This window comes from Heteronotia binoei, chromosome 2, assembly GCF_032191835.1.
Source record: "Heteronotia binoei isolate CCM8104 ecotype False Entrance Well chromosome 2, APGP_CSIRO_Hbin_v1, whole genome shotgun sequence".
NCBI lineage: Eukaryota > Metazoa > Chordata > Lepidosauria > Squamata > Gekkonidae > Heteronotia > Heteronotia binoei.
In genome coordinates this window covers 51073277-51091092 of record NC_083224.1, presented here as the reverse complement: position 1 = coordinate 51091092, position 17816 = coordinate 51073277, and the positions used below count along the sequence as shown (strand labels likewise).

The window sequence follows — 17816 nt, the reverse complement described above, 5'->3', positions numbered from 1 at the left end:
TACTGTTATACAATGCTTGGCTAGGACACTGACTAGAAACATAACGCTCCAGTCTTGTTCCATCTGCTCTGCCTTGCAGTTTGCCTTCCGAGCTCAATTTAAGGTGCTGGAACAAAACTTTAAGTCCAGCATCACATTTTTAAAAAAAAATTAAAAATAATATTCAGTACATGAGACTACATAATACAAAGCATATAATATCCATAATATTTGACAATCTAAACAAGGTTAAATTCTTTTTTGACAAATTCTTTAGATTTTTTTATATTCTAAAAAATAATGGAGACTGGACTAGTACAAATTTATCTTCTGCATATCTATCTCCATCCCAGTACTTCCTATATGCAGGTATTTTCCCACCAACATAGTATACTTTCCTTAGTCCATGCTTTCCTTAGTCATTTCTCAATATCTGGTGTTTTCTTTTGTCTCCATGCCATAGTTACTACAATTCTGGCTGTGATTAATAAATTTCCTATTAACCACATCTTGTAAACTGAGATCCCTCTGGGCATAATGTTCAAAAGAACTACAATAGGATCTTCTCATATTTCTATATGCAGAATTCATCTCACTAACTTTAACACCTTTTCAAATAAACTTTTTTATAACTGAGCACTGCCACCAGATATGAAGGAATGAGCCCATATGTGGAAGAGGTTATTTTCTTTAAATACCACTGTCATATGAGTCAAATACCACTGACACATGAGTTTAATAACATTTTTCCCTACAGGTCTTCTTCCTGCCTCTCTTTATATATGGTTACTAGGGGTGTGCAACTTTTGTTAATCTGTATTTTTCAGTTTGGATTATTGAACCTGAAACAATTTCAGTATTTCAGAAAAATCCCAGATCCTGATACCAATATGGTATTCAGATCTGGGATTTTTTGGAAATTCTGAAGCCCTTCTTCTTATGTTAATATTGAATACTGCAATAATTAAATGTATTAGCAGCCAATTCCAAAATTCTGAAGCTATACAGATCCACTGATAACAGAGCACACTGTGTGCAAGCCAGGATACTGAAATAGCAGCATGAAGACTGATGAAAACTGACAATTTGGAGAAAAGCTTGAAGATATTTAGGACAGCTGAATTATCTAAAGATGGGATCTGGATCCTACAGAAGATTCTCAGAGGAACCTTTTCCCAAGAGCAGAACTGTGAGGGTACTTTGGGCTGCTGTGAGAGGGGGAGGTAGGGAAGCCCCACTACATGGACCAAAGTTCTTTCCACTTGAGAATCTCCACCACATCTAACTGTCAGATGCAAGTATCATGGGAGGAAAACATGGAAGACAAAAAGAGAAGTGCCCATCTCTTAGGAGGGAAAAAGCCCTCAATTATAACTTGCGACTATTATAAATTAACCACAACAAAACAGATTTTTAAAGTATCCCCCAAACTCATACTATTCCATGCAAACAGGAAAAGGGAGAGCAGGTCTGAACACATTCTGCAGGTAGCAGATCGAATGATAAACACAGTACAGGAAAATTCAAGAAAGTGCCAAAAACTGTTGCATGTAGCCAATAAAACTATACAATCCCAAGGTGATGACCACATAATTTGCTCAAATCTTTGCAACCCAGTCAGAAGACTATAGGAAATAACACAATGCTCTTTGTTTTTCTGTTCCATTCAAGAAACATTGAAATTTTCTCCTCAACAAGCAAGCAGGCTCCAAGAATAACATCTGTAGGTGTCTCACTGAGGAACAGTGTCATATAATACAATCTCATGAATCACGAAAGAAAAAAATTCCATTTGATTTTAGAAACAACATATGTAGACCATATCATAGCAATGGGCTTGCACCCTGGCAGTGTCTCCTTGAGCCTCATGGTTCTTAGTGCATTCATTTTCCCCACCCACCCTCAGGCCCTGAGCACATCATGAACCCACTAAAGAACAGCTCCATATTGTATTGATAATAAAGTACAGAATAATGTAAGCAAGAAGAGAGACTCCAGAAGCGATTTAGTGGCATGACTGACATGGACAATGCAATGCAGCATGAAACTATTTAAGATACTAAAGAAATCAGAAAAAACATCCAGGAATCTTAATTTATGTATATGGAAAAAAATCCATTTTTAAAAGCACAGAAGACAGCAGCTTTTCTTTATTTTTTCTTGATGAGATCTGCCACAGGGCTACAGGATTAAACAAAACACAAATTCTGGCATTTGGAGCTGGATTTAGAAAAAAACAGTTATTTGACAACATTGCTATACTCCTCCGAGATACCACTGGCTAAGGCTGCCCACAGGCATCCATCTCTTGTGAGGCATTGTAGGGGAAACTAGACTAACAAATGTTGACAAGAATGCAGGCAGTACTAGATTATGTAGTGATAAGAGAGGGACAGGGAAGTGACCTAGAGCAAGCATAGCAGGATTGTGAATTTCTAAAGAAATATTATATTTTATATATGAACTTACACCAATGCTCCTGCTAAGCTGTGGAGTTTTGTGAGCAAAAATTCTACTCTGTGAGCTACTGCCATTAAAGTTGTAACTACAGCATAAATTAGGTTGCTTTGGGGGCATTTTTTCTGAGCTAACGCAAAAATGTGGCTAAAAAACTGTGGGCGAGCTCACACTAACTCAGCTTAAAGAGAACACTGACTTAGACAAAGTTGAATTCCCATGTATTCGCCATATATTGGCTCTCCTATGATACAAAAGACCAGCCAGAAAAGGAAATAATTATTTGAGATATGCCAAGGCCTCAGATGCAGCTGACACATCAAGACGCATACTTGTTGATAATTTAAAAAAAAAAAAAAGATGAAACAGACAAAGCCATAAGAATGATTTGACTGAAAAGGGCCCCTAGTTACAACAGCAAACCAGCAACGCTTCAGAGCAATACACTGAAGATGGGTTTATACACTACCAAGCTATAAGAACAGCCAGCTGCACGTGAACAGAGCCTTCTCAGAAACAAAGGACAGCTATTCCCAAACAGCAGCAGCAAGCAAGGAAGGCTGTGCTGAAATAACAGTAGCAAGCAATCCTGACTGAAACTTCTCTGTTCCACCAGGCCACATAGGGTGCATAGTACATGTATAAAAACTGCACTAGAAAATATGCAAACATCTCCAACTCTGTGTTGGAGTCTACAATGCATCTACAATGCATCTGCAGAACTACAACATTCAGGCCTATGACCACCTCCTGCTCCAAGGTTGAGACCTAATGTTAGCAAATATCACAGCATGCATACCCACAATGGTGGGCTAGGTGCAAACTGAAAGGACCATTCAAGGGGTACAGTAATTACCTATAACAGATTCAGCAAGAAAGCATATACCAGAGACTAATGATATTAAAGGGCTAGCCAGAAAGAGAAGACGGAAAATAAGAGATGCTTTGTTTGTTCAAAATGTCATTACATTCTGGGAAGAAAGCCACTATACCACAAGCTCTTTGAAAGGATGTCATATACAAAGTGCGATCACCGCATCTGGAACTTAAAGGGTGTGTATGATAGGACACAGAGGACTATATGAAAGAGTAAGTACACAAATGGAGCAATGGGGAATACACAGGTCCTTGGAAGACTACCAAACCAAGGAAGCATAGTTCACTATAATACTCTAGAAAAAGATATTGAGCAAAAGGAACAGCTCATCATTTTTTTTCATCAGTCTTCAGTCATACCAAAGAGGATGGAGAGAGAGCATGCACACTGCATGCATTAAGGACTACTAGACATTGCAAACCAATAATGGGCTGAATTTTTGTCAGGGGAACTCCGAAAGTTCAATAAGGATTCAGACTCTGTGAGTCTGAAGATGTGACAGCAAAACAAAGTCATCTGTAAAAGCAGCTAAAATGCTTGGGGCGGGGAGGATGCACTTGGAAGAATTTTAACTTCTTTAAACAAAAAGGAATGTAACAGTATGAAGTGCTAGCAGAAGCAGAATGGCATGGATCATACACTCCTCTCAATGAAGTCTGAAGCCTTCTTGCAAGCCTAAGGAGCCTACCTTCAACAAGTGGCTCTTCCATTGGTGGAAGCAGTGGTGCATCTCATGAAAGAAACCATTTGAGACATCCCATTCCTCTGGCTTTGGAGGAGAGAATCCAGTGACCCAAATATCACTACAAAATACAGCCTTAAAATAAATCCTAAAATTGGTTTTAAGTTTAGAGTAGTTTTTTTAAAAAATACTTTAAGGGAAGACTTCTTAATCAATTCGTCAGTCTTAACGGACTGATTACCTCAACTAGTAACCATGCTGTCAAATTGTTTGGCCATTTATCCTGTTGAGAAATCCAATGAACTGCAAAAACCAAAAGCTATCTATTATGTCCAAGGTTAAAAGAACCTCATATATATCTTTACCAGCAACAGCTTGAGTGAAAGACATAATCTTAGAAGAAATATACTCATGAGGCTCTGGTTCTACTTTTTATCTCTTTCCTGTTTGATATATACACAGAGAGCAGCTAGCTGTACATGATATTCATAAAACAGGTTATTATAGTAGCAGTACTGGAGCTGCAGAATGAAACTAGAGAGAGATAAAGGCTCACATGCACACTGGTAGGAGTATCAACATACTCTCTACAAAAGTCCTGAAAATATTTGCTAAGAATAAACACCATCTAGGTGGCACCCTAAATCAGGAGTTTACAAACCAAGCTAAGACTGCATTCAGTCTTACCCTAAAAAGGGGGTTCTCTGATTCTCTTTCCCTCACATTTTCATAATGCTGCTCAAACATTCAAGCTCAACCAGTTTCTGAGTCAGATCCAAGGTATGGTCTGAAGACACTTGAATTGATCCAGCTAGGTAGGTTGAGGCCTAATTAGTGCCTGGATGAGAAACCACCTGTTTGCCACTTTGAGTTCCACAGAAAAAAGTCAGAATAGAACTGTAAATCAACCAATAACAGTAAAATGTATATACTGTAGCTTATAGTAAAGGCAATAGGGGTATGCAAAAAAAATTTTTTTTTGCCAATACAGGATCCAAAATATATCAGTATTCCCAAATCCCAATATTGGTATTATATTGGGATTTGGGTAAATATTTGGGAAACCCAAATTTATTTGGCTCCAGTATACCCTAAGGGGGATTGTCATACACCATCAGGACCATTCCATTATACCCTATGGGGACTTTGAATGCCTTCTGAGTTCACTAATTGAGGCACGCTGCCACCACAACACAACTTGGTGAATTCTAGCTACATGCAAATAAGAGCCAAATAATATCGGGCACAGCTATTTTGAAAGCGAAATCAGATTCTCTAATCTGATTTGGTTGAATAAATGCAAGTAAAATACCAATAAGATATTCTTCTGGTATTTATTCGGCTTGATATATACCGAGTGTACACCCCTAAAAGGCAAGTCGGTAATGGAATTATTTTTTCTTTGCCTTAAATCACCTCCTGTCTATATTTATATATACCAACACAAGTGTGGCCCACGTCCTCCATGTAAATAAAAGAGAACCTATCTCTGTTCACCTTTGCCTTTTATAGCATTTAACTGTATGTCTCACTGCAGTTATTTTACTGTGATTTTAACTATATTATCATATTTGCCCGTTGGTTTGTAGCTATGCAACTATTTTAATCTCGTCTTATGACTGACATAATTACTTTAATGTATTATACCAGCAGTACTCACTCCACAGATTATGGAGAGCCACACTGTTAGTTTCTGTCAACCAAACAGTGACACTCACTTCCACCTGTGGCATGAGACCTACACCTCAAGGAGACTTCCAGCTTACTCATTTCTCTGGAGACAGCCAGCCACAAGCCCTACCCGATCAGGGCCTTCCTGAAACATGGGCAGGAGCCAGATTAGGGAACAGAAGAACCACAGGTGGCATGTCAAAGAGCCATATGTGGGTTCCTAAGCCACTAAGTGAGTATCATTGTATTATACAGTTTATTGATCTGCATCAAAGTCTACAGACATTTTTAGTAGAGGCAGAAAACACCGATTTAGTTAATGTTTGCCATACACATAGACTGTATGTATACCCATGCTAGATTATATTAGCATAAATGATCTGGACCTCACATTTTTTGAGGTATGAATCCCCAGGTACAGAATCAAACTGAACATACTTTCTTCCAATCACATAAAACAAAACATGTGTGCATAAACCACCCTCTCTTCATCTTATGTGTGAACTTTTGTTCAAGGGAAAGATGAAATACATGCTCAGAAATACAATGTGACACAGCGCCCCCCACCCCCCCTCCTCCCAATTGTAAATCTGCCTGGCCAGGATTTCAGGCTCATCATTTCTCAGAATCTGAGGCTTAGTCACAATGTCTGTATGCAACCTAAAACAAAGGAACATAGGCCTGTGGCAATAATGTCTACTATGGCAGGGCACAAGGAAGCAAAGTGCCAGCTCTGCACATGCTTCACCCATCTCAAAGCTACATGATGAAAAGCAGACCTACAAGGAAAGCTATCTTTTCAGAACCAAGTTCAGGACCTCTGGCTTCTGTATTCCACCCACAACAGATAAGAATGTGGGGAAGACTTGCAGTTTTACATTACATCAACCAAATTACAGTTTTGTGGTAGCTTTCCTGGGAGTTCCCCTCAGGCAGAAGAGGGTGCCTGTCAAATTAGCCCAACTGCAGATGTACATGGCTTTCCCTTCCTGACACACTCACACCTTGAGGTGAGCCTAAAAGTGCTGTACAAATTGGAAAATTTAAGCAAGAAAAAAAGACTTCAATCATAAGACCTGCAGTCATGTACAAATTATAGGAGATTTGACAGTCACTGCTTTTAAGGTTTGCTGTACTCCCATACAACCAAAGATCATGAAGGCAAAGAACTCTGTCCTTGTTTCTCTCACTTCACGCTATTCCCCCTATAATTTTAGCAAAGGCTTCCTTGTATTTCTCTGCTGTTGTGCCGGGGGGGGGGGGGAGTTAGAAACATTTGCAAGGGAGAAATACCAGAAGCTGTGCAAGAGGAAGGGTTGTGGCTCAGCGGCGGAACATCTGCTTTGCATGCAGAAGTCCCAAAATTCAATCCCTAGCATCTCCAGTTAAAAAGACCAGACAGGAGGTAATGTGAAACAATTCTACTTGAGAGCCACTGATAGTTAAGAGTAGAAAATACTGACCCTGAAAGAACAATGATTTGACTCTGTCCAAGGCAGCTTTGTGTATTCCTCTTGGCTTTGGTTAATACTCAAAGGTTTAGCAACACAATTAAATACAATGTATGGAATGTCTATCATCAGAAAGTCTAAGTGTCTGAGTCAGCCAAACATATGCTCAGAGTTTCCAGCAAGCCAAACTAGATGTGGGGGAAGCAGCAGATCTATCACAAATGACCTGGTGGGGGTCTGATTTTAAGAGTAAGAGGAAAGCACAACCCTCTTCCCACCTGCAGTTTACCTGTGTCCAGTTTCCCAAAATGATTTGTTTTCTCCTTCCAGGAAGGCTCCAGTATTAGATGTGAGCCCAGCTGCGAGCCAGCAATCAGGGGGATGAGAGAGACATGAGGGCTATTCCCATAATGGAAATGGTAAGCTTTCTGCAGGGGAAGGTGAAGAAAAATACTCTCCCATTACAACAGTTCAGATTCATCACCACCTTTCTGCCCCAGCTGCTTAGATAGCACCAGTGATGCACAGAATGCTGTATCTCCACACAAAAGTACAACAGCAGGTCAGAGGAATAACACACAGTTTACAAAATGCAATTACTGTGTGCTTAACATGTACAGGATTGAGCGAGGCAGCATGTAAGATATTGAGAGGGGTGTCCAAGTCCCAGTCTGTAATGCTGCTGATGCTTGTTCTCCTAACTTGGCCTTTGATTATCTGTGTGCAGCATACTATTCAGCACATTTGAAGAGGTAAAAATCACAGAGTAAGAGGCAACAACTGGAAGAAAGGCAAAAAAAAATTTTTTCATAGACTTAGGTCCACTACTAGCAAATTAATGTACCTTGACGAAGACAAAAAATAATAGCATTTTGTGTGGTCTTAACAATACCAAGCATACATCGATGTAATTCTTGCAACACCTAGAACCTTTAGAGGCACAACTTAGTCACATACAAGAGCTTCCTTACCTGGAGATCTCAGGTTAATCCTCTACCAAGACCCCCTTTGTACTGTGGGAACCCAATGCATTATTGTTGCATTGCAGGAAGAAAGCATAATGTCAGGACTCCTGTCATATGGCAGCAGTCCACCACAGAACTACTTTATATAATTGTCATTGCTACAATTGCTTGACCAGGGATACATGTCACAGGAAGGAGAGTGACAAGTTTTAGAGGGCCCTGGGTTGATAGTGCCCAGGGTCACCCTCCTTCCTACCACCACGCCTCCATTATGCCTTCCTTTCCACTCACCCACTTGCATGCCTCCCACCTTGCATGCACCCTTCCCCTGTCCAGAAGCTTACTGAACCACATTCATGGCCTTTACTGAACAGCACCAGGTGGTGTATGCAGCTGGTAGTGCCAGTGCTGTGACCATCATGGGTGCTGCTGCTGTGTGCCAACTGCATCCACTTCCCCTCCAACACTGGGAAGCTATGAGCTTCAGTGGTGGAGCACCTGCAAGTGAATGGGTAGAAGAAGGCAGACCAAGAAACGGCAGAGGACATCCACAAGTGGAGTGGGGTTCAACAACAGTGAGATTCACCAGAAACCCCAGCAGCTGTCCCCACTTCACGGTATGCTGATATGGACCCTGAGAAAGAATCTACCCTGCACAAAGCTTGACGCTTCTGATGATACCCACGTGGTAGGAAGGTGCAGTACCGTAGCAACTCATAAACTGAGAAGTGACACTGAAAGGGCCCAAAGAGCCACACTGCAATTAAACACTTCAACAAGGAAAATAACCCCTCCATTTATGGGTACTGATGCTCATCAATGCATATGGAGATGCACTGTGTTTCCATGGAAGATGCGTTGGGTGACCCCCCCCCTCCAGAGCAGTGTTCCCTCTAAGCTGAGCTAGTGTGAGCTAGCTCACAGTTTTTTAGCCTCCAGCTCACACACTTTTGTCTTAGTTCAGGAAAAATGGCCACAGAGCAAATTAATATATTCAGTAGCTCACAACTTTAATGTCAGCAGTTCCTGAAGTAGAATTTTTGCTCACAAGACCCAACAGCTTAGAGGGAGTATTGCCTCAGTGTACACTGCATTTGGGCAGATGCAATGTAAGACACTATAAAAGATGTTTGGGAGCAACAAGGCAGACTTTTTTGCAAGCAGAACTGAGAAACAGCTGGGACTTCACCATTCATATTTCTTATGCCTCCCCAGTTATGAAGGATAAAATGTACCTTCAGCTTGCTCCTTGTGCATTTAAACAGTCACACACAATATTTCTATTCAAAAAATGAGGATTATCTACCTCAAGGGAAGAGATTTTCATCAGAACACCAATACTGGACACACATTCAGTCACCTATTTCATGCCAACGATACAAAAAGATGGACTGACTCTACCTCCTTGTTTTGTTTCTGTCCACCTCTTTTCCCCAGACTCCTGATAACAACCATCATTCTTTGCAGGGGGGGAACAGGGGTAGAAAGTATAGAATGAAGGTATGCTTGCCAGCTTTTGCAGTAAAACATGGTAAGTCTCCTTTGAATTGATGAGCAGAAGCTGCTCACAAAAAAAGTGCAAGCCAACCCACATAGAGAAACAATTCTATAGCCTCCGAAACATACGCATGCATCTCATCTCCATCAATGGCACTGACCCATTTACAGCTAATGTCCTTATGTCACTAGAATACTATCTGCCTGCCTCAATATGATTGTAATTACTGATTCACGCTTATCTAGCAGCACTGTCAATACATTCTGAAAAGAAATACAAAAATCCCATCCTATGCAGAACATTGCCAGGTTCTGATTAATCTGAATCATTATTAATAATGCAGGATGGCACCATCAAGCAAACATCCCCATCGGAGGATCCAAGTGGCAGAAGCTGCAGGTCCCTTGGGAAGTTCCAAAAAGTGCATCAATTAGCAGCTTCACTCTCCATCACATTTGCTTGTATCTTCCACAGCAAATCACAACCCATGAGCAAGCACATATTCTTAAATACCTGTGCCTCCGCCACATCAGGAATCCCAAGCAAGAGCATTTAAGGTTTTGTGTCATTCTTAGAAGAGCAAACACAACTACAGCTGACTTATATGAAATCAGACTTCTGGTTCATCAAGGTCAGTATTGCCCATTTAGGCTGGTGGCAGCTCTCCGGGGTCTTAGGTAGTAGCATGTTCTTAGATTTGGTAGTACCATGTTCTTAGATTTGGATGGTTCTCTTTTATTCTGGAAATTTATTCTCAGCAAGCCTTCAGCCTATTCTATGTATAGTCTAAGCTACTACTACACACAATGAACTCATGCACTATCACCCTATCCTCTGTGCACTTAACATTCGCATAGTGCAAAGAATTATACAAAGAAGCTTCAGCCCATACCAAGATGGAAGATCATTATCCTCCCTGAGTAACTCCATGGAGACATTCAGTACATGGGGTAAGATTAGGTTAAGACAGGCTGATTTGAAATTCCTGAATTATGCATGCATTCATACTCAAAGTCAAGAATCAGCAGCAACCTACAAAGACCTCAGGCTCAGATGACACACAAGAGTAGCATTTGCTTAAACCCCAGGCCTGATAACAACCTATGGGGAGGTAAACTACATGAGAGGGGCAGGTTCAGCTTCTCCAAACTGCACCCTCCCTTTACTCTTAAAATCAGAATTTCTTCCCTATACTTGGTGACTGGAGTCAGGTCTACCCCAGCATGTATTATTCTAGCCTTGTTATCAACTATAAGCAAAGACAAAACCCATCTGGGTAGTCCATCAACCTTAATAGGACAAAAACCCCAGGACTAAAAGGTGTCTAGATAGAAAACTGAAAATTCAGGCCCACCTCTAGAATGGCATCGTCAAATCCTGAGCTAGGAAACCATACTCATAGTTCTTTTCAGTAGCAGAAGCTATGGTTACATCTAGAACAGGGTTTCCCAAACTTTTCTTTCCCGTGGCCCGGTTATTTTTACACTTCTCCTTCGTGTCCCACTAAAATTTGAGGGTGCAGCCAGGAGACTTTGGGGGTGGAGCCGGGAGACAGGAATTATGTCATTTCCTGTGGTGTCAAGGACCAAGTGATGTCACTTCCAGAGCGCACTGAACCAAAACTCCGCCTTTTCCTGTGATGTCACTTCCAGGGCACTCCCCCAAACTCTTCTTTGGAAGTAAATTCATTTTCAGAAAAATCTCTCTGAAACTCATGCTGAGCCAAAATGGGGGTGGAAAGTGGGCGGTCCTCTCTTTTCACCCCCACACCTGCATGCACCTATCTGTTTGTGTACTCTTCTCCAGCTTGCAAGCACTGGTAATGCCCATGTTCAATTGCCTGCACCACCTACACAACCCTTCCTCAACAGCACTGGCCAGTGTATGCAGTTGGGATGGGAGTGCTGTTGCCATTGCCATCAGGAATACCAGCACTGTGTAACACCCACACTGGGCCCTGGCAGTTGCTCTGTCTCAAAATATGCTGGCACATTTAGTAGGCCCTTCCTTCAGCTGCTACTACTAGAACCTTGCCTCAAGCTACAACCAAGCTTGCTTGGTTTCAAGAAAATCTTTCAACAACTATTTCTCATACTTTTCTTTGGTTGAAACGCTGGGAAATTGCTGTGAAAAGTAACAGAGAATTGTAGTGAAATTAATGAATTAATTTCAAGTTATATGAAGTTCATACAAGCTTATCTGCAGTTATCCCAAAAAGGATATTTATGAGGGGCTTGCAGCTTTTTACTGGCTGTGTTTCCCATGCCTTTAAAAGTAACCTGTTGTGTAGATACTTAGCCAGTGAACTACTTTCATCCTTTTTAATATCTACAGGAGGAGTTTAATTTTGGTGTCAGACAGCTGTTAAAAGCAGGACCAGTAAAATGGTGCCAAGTTCACAGTACCATCTCTTCCAGTGCTGTTGAGATATACCACAGTAATCTCCAATAATCTCTTTCTGCCCCACACCTCTTACTCTCACTCACTCACACAGAAATCTCATAGAAGGCCACCTGGCTACAACTGGGGGTGCCAACTTTTCATTGGCAGAGCTCCTATGTCGGCAACAACAGTATGATGAACAGAAAAGTTTTATCCAGCAAAAAAGGGAGGGAGGGAGGGAGGGAGGGAGGGAGGGAGGAAGGAAGGAAGGAAGGAAGGAAGGAAGGAAGGAAGGAAGGAAGGAAGGAAGGAAGGAAGGAAGGAAGGAAGGAAGGAAGGAAGGAAGGAAGGAAGGAAGGAAGGAAGGAAGGAAGGAAGGAACATAAGAGAAGCCATGTTGGATCAGGCCAATGGTCCATCCAGTCCAACACTCTGTGTCACACAGTGGCCAAAAAAAATTATATATATATACACACACTGTGGCTAATAGCCACTGATGGACCTCTGCTCCATATTTTTATCTAACGCCCTCTTGAAGGTGGCTATGCTTGTGGCCGCCGCCACCTCCTGTGGCAGTGAATTCCACATGTTAATGAACCTTTGGGTGAAGAAGTACTTCCTTTTATCCATTTTAACCTGTCTGCTCAGCAGTTTCATCGAATGCCCACGAGTTCTTGTACTGTGAGAAAGGGAGAAAAGTACTTCTTTCTCTACTTTTTCCATCCCATGCATTATCTTGTAAACCTCTATCATGTCACCCCACAGTCGACGTTTCTCCAAGCTAAAGAGTCCCAAGCGTTTCAACCTTTCTTCATAGGGAAAGTGTTCCAGCCCTTTAATCATTCTAGTTGCCCTTTTCTGGACTTTCTCCAATGCTATAATATCCTTTTTGAGGTGCGGCGACCAGAACTGCACACAGTACTCCAAATGAGACCGCACCATCGATTTATACAGGGGCATTATGATACTGGCTGATTTGTTTTCAATTCCCTTCCTAATAATTCCCAGCATGGTGTTGGCCTTTTTTATTGCAAACGCACACTGTCTTGACATTTTCAGTGAGTTATCTACCACGACCCCAAGATCTCTCTCTTGGTCAGTCTCTGCCAGTTCACATCCCATCAACTTGTATTTGTAGCTGGGATTCTTGGCCCCAATGTGCATTACTTTGCACTTGGCCACATTGAACCGCATCTGCCACATTGACGCCCACTCACCCAGCCTCAACAGATCCCTTTGGAGTTCCTCACAATCCTCTCTGGTTCTCACCACCCTGAACAATTTAGTGTCATCCGCAAACTTGGCCACTTCACTGCTCACTCCCAACTCTAAATCATTTATGAACAAGTTAAAGAGCATGGGACCCAGTACCGAGCCCTGTGGCACACCACTGCTTACCGTCCTCCACTGCGAAGACTGCCCATTTATACTCACTCTTGCTTCCTATTACTCAGCCAGTTTTTGATCCACAAGAGGACCTGTCCTTTTACTCCATGACTCTCAAGCTTTCTAAGAAGCCTTTGATGAGGAACTTTATCAAAAGCTTTCTGGAAGTCAAGATAAACAACATCTATCAGGTCTCCTTTGTCCACATGTTTGTTCACCCCCTCAAAGAAATGTAACAGGTTAGTGAGGCAAGATCTTCCCTTACAGAACCCATGCTGAGTCTTCCTCAATAACCCAAGTCCATCAATGTGCCTACTCATTCTGTCCTTGATAACGCTTTCTACCAACTTTCCCGGTATTGAAGTCAGACTGACTGCCCTGTAATTTCCCGGACCTCCTCTGGAACCCTTTTTAAAGATGGGGGTGACATTTGCTACCTTCCAGTCCTCAGGAACGGAGGCAGATTTCAATGAAAGATTACAGATTTTTGTTAGAAGATCCACAAGTTCAATTTTGAGTTCTTTCAGAACTCTCGGATGTATGCCATCCGGACCCGGTGACTTATTAGTTTTTAATTTGTCTATCAGTTGTAGGACCTCCTCTTTTGTCACCTCAATCTGACTCAGGTCTTTCAACACCCCTTCCAAAATTAGTGGTTCTGGGGCGGGCAAAAAGTTCTCATCTTCCACAGTGAAGACAGAGGCAAAAAATGCATTCAGCTTCTCAGCCATTTCCCTGTTCCTAATGGAAGGAAAGGAAAAGAAAGACATGGAAAGAAAGAACATAAACATAAGAGGAGCCATGCTGGATCAGGCCAGTGGACTATGCAGTCCAAAATTCCCTCATACAATGCCCAAAAAGCACCAGAATGTCCACCAGTGGGGCCAGGGCACTTGAAGCCCTCCCACTGTTGCTTCCCACCCCCAGCACCAAGAATACAGACAAAGCATCACTTGCAGGGGAAAAAAAGAAAGAGGGGGGGCAAAGAAAAAAAAGCCTTCCTCACCATCTGATGACCCCAGCCAGCAAAAATTCTGTCCAGGGGTCATTTGATAAATAAACAGCTACTGGAATGCTCACTCCCTGCCCCTTCTGGTTGAAAAAAACACACACACCCTTCTTTGCTGCCCAGACCTCCCAGGGAAACCTCCCCAAAAGAACATACTGCAAGGCACATGAAAGCTCATACCTTGAAAAACACTTCATGGTCTAAACTGCCAATGGATGCCAGCTTTTCTTTCTCTCAAACACTGGGAGAGGGGGAGAAGGAAGGCAAGGCAGACCGGCTCCTCTCTGGACAATGCAGAGATGGGGCGGGGCTAGCTTTGCTGGGGGCGGGGCTAGCTTTGGCTTTTCTTGTGGCCCAGTAGTGAGGCTTCTGTGGCCTGGTACTGGGTCACGACCCTGCAAGTGGGAAACACTGATCTAGAGTAATCAAATATAAGGCCTCTCTCTGCGCACTCTAATAGTAATTGGTCTCTTGCACAGTTTACGCTAAGGAAATTCCAAGAAGCCATTGAAATGTCTGTTTTGATGCAACCGTTCAGACCAATCAAAGTAGACACCAGCTTCCAAGAAAACTCAAGACAACTACTTCATGGCTTTCAAAACTAACGCCTTGCAGAACTGCTGGCAAACGTAATAGACTGTGGAAAAGTTTTAAATACTGATGCTAAGAAAAAGCTATACAAGCTCAACAAAGAATTTTAAAGTACCACTTAGGATTTAAAATGTTAGGAAGGCCATTCAGCCTTGTAATTACCACTCAAAGTAGAACTGGCAGGTCTGTTAACAGGCAATAGACACTTTGAGAGAACTCACCCAGACTCCAGCTGCTGTCTTGGGTATTTTATCTCCGTAAGAACACTGTCCAGACCCTAAAAGGAAAAAAAAAAAAAAGTAAAGATTTTCCCAAAATATCAAAGTTATTTCACTGCAACAATGCCTCCATTTACAGGAACAGAGATTTCTTGGCTACTTCCTCAGAATAAAACTCTGCACTTGACATTTGTATTTGCTATGAGTAGATCACCGTTTCTTACAACCCATACAGAAGTATGAACTAATTCCTTAAAACACCCATGCACAGGGCATTGTGGCATAGGATTGCCAATCCCCAGTTGGGGGCAGGGGATCCCCTGGTTTGGAGACCCTCCCCTGCTTCAGGGTTATCAGAAAGTGGGAGGGAGGGAAATGTCAACTGGGCACTCCATTATATCCTATGGAGACTGGTCCCCATACTGTATAATGGAGAATCAATCTATGGGTATCTGGGGGGGGGGCTGTTTATTGAGGTAGAGGCACCAAATTTTCAGCATAGCATCTGGTGCTTCTTCTCAAAAAAGCCTCCAAATTTTAAAAAGATTGGACAGAAGGTCCAATTCTATGAGCCCCAAAAGAAGTTGCCCCCATCTTCCATTCTCTTTAAACGTGATAATCAGAACTCCCTTCAGAGTTCAATCATGCTTATCACAACCTTGGTCCTGCCTCCACCCCAAAGTCTCCTGGCTCCACCCCCAAAATCCCCAGATATCTTCTGACTCTGAGTCAGACCTGGCAACCTACTGTGGCACAATCAGGCATGCATGTATGAGTGTTTAACGAAACACATCAATAATTAATACTCAACAGCTCTGTTACAACCACCAGTACATTCACAATGAACAAAATTGTTGTGTAATATACACAGCCACTCTGCATGGGCTCTACAACAAGTTTCCCAGAACCACAGCCACACATTACACGATACAGACCTCTGTCAGTGTAAAGCTGCCTCTGAAAACAGCACCTATCCTCCATACCTGACCCTTTTGCGTATTCAGTCCCAGGCTTGCTTATGAAAGTGATACAAGCGTGTACTTACTACAGGCAGTCCTGGAGAAACAATTCATCCACTGAGTAAGTGAAATGGATACATTGCTGGCCTCTACAACGAATTTTTAATCGCATTCTAATTTTAGGGCCATCTGTCCTAAGTGCCATTATCTTCCCATGATATACCTGAACTTTACCACAGCTGTTGGAGCTGGGACAATGGGTTCACCCAAGTGTTCTAGAAGGCACCATCAGCCCGCAGTCTCATTATTGATACTGATGCCACAAAGAACCTATGTTGGCTTTCAGGCATCAAAAAATGGCACTTTTATTTTGTCACCTGTATAGACTAGACATTAGCTTGACTGAGGCAACATAAATAGTATGTTTGGCTTTTCATATCAACCGGTATTTCAGAGTGGGGGGTGGGGGTGAGAGAGGCAGGCAATTATACAAAACCAACCTGTAGCTTACAGAACCAGATTTTATTCACATTTAGACTCGATAACATGCATTTCATGAGGCACTACTAAAAGTGCAGACTAACAAATCACATTTTGTAATTTCTATGCAAAGACCAAGATGGTCTTGAAAAGCTTCAGACTCAAGGGTCAACTTCATAGGGGTTAGCTCTCTGCCACAATCCTGGAAAGTGATTTCTGTTGCTGAGAAATTACCAGCTTGTATGGAACACTGTTATTCTTACAGTAGATCTGCAAGAAAAACTGGTGGTAACATAACACCCCATTCTCAGTGAGAAAAGCTAGTTACACACTTCTACATCCTTCCCAAAAGGCATTTGCCTCCCCCCCACTCTAAGTATTTCTGGCTCTTCTGCTGTCATACACATGCCTGTCACGGCTACCTTCATTACCTCAAAACCTTTTCCCTACCACCACATTTACAATCTGTAAATATATTGCATTAAGCAAAGCTCACTAGATGATCATTTGGCTTTGGACAACCCAAGACAGGCAAAAACATAAACATTAGAATGCTGGACTAGGATCTGGGAGACCCAGCTTTGAATCACTTCTGTGCCCTGGAAGTTTCATGGGTGGCCTTGGGCCAGTCATTCACTCTAATCTATTTCATATGGTTATTGTTGTGAGGGTAAATGGAGGTAGAGAGAATACTGTTGTAAGCCTCTTCACGTACCCTCAGGGGAGAAATTGAGCAGGAGGAGTTGGTTTTTTACACTCTGTACTTCACTACCCGAAGGAGTCTCAGAGTAGCTTACAATCACCTTCCCTTCATCTCCCCACAAAAGACTTCCCACAAAAGACACCCTGTGAGGTAGGTGGGGCTGAGAAAGTTCTGAGAGAACTGTGACTGAACCAACGTCACCCAGCTGGCTTTATGTAGAGGCGTGGGGAATTAAACCTGGTTCTCCAGATTAGAGTCTACTACTCTTAGTGTATTGCTAGGAATAAGCCGGAGGCAATTTGGAGTATTAGGCATAATCCTAGAAGTGAGCCGAAGTTTCATCAGGAGGAAATGTTTGTTGGGGTTGGGAGGTCGATTAGAGAGGTGTTGATGATTTTTATGATTGGGTGTGTTTTTTGAGTAGGGGACATTAGGGTTACTATAGGTGAAGTACAACAGTGGTTTTTCAGGCCTCAGGTTCTGGTTAAACACAGATAGTAATGTATGT

At 42.2% G+C, this 17816-nt stretch overlaps 1 protein-coding gene across 8 annotated transcripts in view; it reads right to left on the bottom strand.

Moving 5' to 3' along the window:
- The window catches only part of EPB41L1 (erythrocyte membrane protein band 4.1 like 1), a 223780-nt gene that overhangs the window by 179099 nt on the left and 26865 nt on the right, over positions 1–17816 (bottom strand). For all 8 annotated transcript variants that reach the window (XM_060230954.1, XM_060230956.1, XM_060230949.1 and 5 more), the window contains exon 2: positions 15170–15225. The gene's annotated coding sequence lies outside the window, so the exon portion shown is untranslated. The remainder of the gene's footprint in view (positions 1–15169; positions 15226–17816) is intronic.